Here is a 3,560-nt window from a genome sequence, read left to right as displayed (position 1 = left end):
TGTTAGAAATAAATTATTGCTACAAAAAAAACTAATTTAAGTATTTGTAATATTATTATTTTGATTTTACTTTTTTGTTTGTTTTGTGTATCATAAATTAAGTGGATTATATAGACCATACATTATATATGATGTGTTATAGCCAATAAACGTATTAAAGATGATTCAATTTTGATGGTTAATTTATAATTGAAGCAAGGTAATTTTGCAATTTTTAAATAATAAAAGTTAATTTTTTTGGATTTCATATTTACGTTTACAATAACTTGTTCACTTAAAAGTGTTGGAACAAATTTAAATACTTTCTAGTATAAGGTTTTTTTTTTGTATGTGTGAAAAAAAAGGTATTTATTTTGGGATTATTTATATGTACGCCTTTAACCGAAGCGTTTGCTCGGATAGGTAAGTTGTTTGAAACAGTGCAACTTTTCTTCTTCTGCATGGTATGATCGACAAATGAAAAGACGTGAGTTTTATAATGACGGTTTGCTGTGTAATAAAAGGAAGAATTGATCATCACACGCTTCCCAAAATTTGCCTGCTTATCTTGAAAGTTGGAAACCCTTTCCTTTTCTTTTCATTTTCTTTGTTCTGCTTTCTTTGAAAGTTGAAAACCTTTCCTTTTTTTCATCTTCTTCTTCGCTATTTTGAATTGAAAATCAACCTACCACCATGGCTGGAAATGAGGATGATGATACTATCTTTAACGATTGGTACCGAAAATTTCTAGAGAAGCGCAAAGACAATTTGGGTGGCCAATTTGTGGCAATTGCAGAAGTTCGAAGCGAGGCTACAAAGAAGTTGGATGAATTGATGGATGAAATGAAAGATTGTGATGCACAGTTAGCCAAGTGCGCTGAAGTTGCTCAGAGGAAGAGCAAGGGCAAGGAGGTGAAACCCGGGAGTAAGGGTAAAGAACCCAAACTTGGAAGCAATTATGATACTCCAATTAAAGTTGAAAGCGATTCTGATGATGACGAAGAGTAGTGAGAATGATAAGATATGTAGGTGTTCAAGGTGAGCCATCTAAATATAGTGGCCAATGCAGTGGAGGTAAGTTGGCTTTTGGTGTTAGGGTTGAAGGAGGGAAGGATGATATGGATATAAGCGAGGATGAGGGCATGGTGAAGCATGTAACTGATTCAACGGTTGGCGCGTTTGCTGAAGTAGAAGAAGAGGAACCGGTTGTTGGGGCTGAGGGTGCTGGTGCAGTGACACAGGGGCTACAACAGCAGCAGGAAAGGCAGTCGAAGGAGGAGCAAGAAGATGAGGCAGAAGAGGCTGAGGAGCACGACAATTCTTCGGAGGCGGATAATGGCTACCCTTACCATTATTATTATCCGGAGATGTCTGAAAGCAATGACGAAGCTTATGGGTTTGATTCTGACTAAGATTGAAGTTTTTTTTTTTGTTGGGTTTAGAAGATATAATTTAGTGTTTTGCTGGTTATCTAAATACATTATCTATTTTGGATCAAAAGTATGTATTAAAGTTGGATGCATTGATCAATGAACTTAGGTGGTTTCTGTTTAAACATTATGTTTCTGAGATATTGATGGTGATGTATTAAGCATGTTTACTACTTCTTATTGTGAACATTGTTTGTGAGATTGAATGATTTATGCTAAATTTATTAATGCCTTTCATTGTTGATAGTGGTTTAATGAATGTACTTCTGCATATGACACAAGAAAGTATATGGATGTTTGTGTTTTCCCTTTTTACTTTGATAAGTGTATTTCAGCGACATATTTATGTACTTTGTAGAGCTGGAGTAAGTTTATTGAAAAGCAGGATTAGATTTTAGCAATATTGAATTCAAATATAGACACAAGAAAGTAATGACACACAAGAAAGTAATGACACACAAAAAGTACAAGTTAAGGATTATGCATATTAATTCATAGTACGCTTTTTAATTATTAAAAATTAAATGAAAAAAAAACGAAAAAGTAATGGAATACCCCATTCCATTACAAAATAAATGATAAAAAAAAGGTAACTAACTTAAGTTTTTATGTTTGGTTAATGGCTCACATTAGTGCCAAAGTTTGAGTGTATGACTATGCACTCAATGAAATGAGTCTTCCTTACCTAATTTCTTGTCAAACAACTTATAAAACATGTAACATTAATAAATCAACAATAATTTCAGAGTAGAACTAAATAAATCAGATGCCCCAAGATTTCAATCCATAAAAACTAACGGAATTTCTTAAATAAACGCTATCATCTAAGTCCAAATAACTGAAACATTATCTTAATTAAACACTATAATTGCCAAATTTTGCAAAAGAGAGCCGTTGACTAAATCCCTCTACATCGAGAATAGTCATTCCCAAGCAGAGTTCAGAAGTTTTTGGGAACCAAAATATACATCCCATAGTTTATAACAAAAGTGTAATATAAACATACACTGCTCTAGAGTGGCAGTGGCCAAAAATTACTCCTTCTTTGTCCTTCCATACTTCAAAATCCAAGTCCTCTTCAGGTCAGCTCTCCCACATTCAGCAACTGCAAAATGCAACTAGGATGTCAGATGCCATACAACTTGTCAAGTAAACATTACGTTCAATATTGGGTTAGGATTCCAGCCATACAACTCAATGCGAACTTTCTCGTTCACTTGAACATCCTCATCATGCATGAACTCTAACACTCCTTTCTTAAGGTTGCAAGAAATAATTTTTTTATTTCGATCCCTCCTAATGTGCATTGTGGCTTCATACTTTGTAGTGTTATTGTACAATGCAACTTTGGTTTCTTTTCCAAGGCGGTTGAAATGTGCTTTGGCAAATTGTAGAGGGACGTTCTACATCAACAAAATTCAACTACTATGAAGAAAGTAACATATGAATGGAAAAATTTAATATTAACAAACATGTACAATTGCAACAAGAAATAAAGCGCAACTTAGAATGGTTGGTTTAAATACATAGCTGTGCAGGAACTGGAAGTTGAAGTATGCATCTTCTTCATCACTATCTGATCCTACCTTAGTTCCGGTAATTTCAATGTCATCCCTCCAAATCCTAACCCGATATATCATGTTCACAAAGTTTTCTATGGTCAACAGAATACGATCTCCAACTTCTAAGTTGTTAGACCTGACAAACTCACCCCAACCCTTGCTTAAAAAGGTCTCAACTTTCCCATCACCCCAAACAATTTCCTTTAAATGGACCTTGTGTTTAGTTTTATCAGTTCCCCTTCGTAGGGTCAGAAAAATCTCTTCACAGTTCTTATCCCACGTGGTCTACATGTCATTAACCCCACGAGACATACGATTAGGATGAGGCTGATAACATAAACAGAGTACATATCATTATATAGAAAATCAACTTATTTTTGATAAAGTACATAGCAAGTATCTAGCACAATCTACTCACCACATTTCGTAACCGCATTCGAGTATCGATTGTGAATTCAAATTGGTTAACAAACATTATACCTACACCTATTACAAATTGCTTCCATTAGAACAAGGGATTAAAATTATAAACAAGGGATTAAAGCATGCTTAATAACAAAGAACACCATAATTATAAGCCATTATCCGA

Source organism: Chenopodium album, chromosome 13 (assembly GCF_948465745.1).
Source record: "Chenopodium album chromosome 13, dcCheAlbu1.1, whole genome shotgun sequence".
Taxonomy (NCBI): domain Eukaryota; kingdom Viridiplantae; phylum Streptophyta; class Magnoliopsida; order Caryophyllales; family Amaranthaceae; genus Chenopodium; species Chenopodium album.
This window is presented reverse-complemented; position numbering follows the sequence as displayed.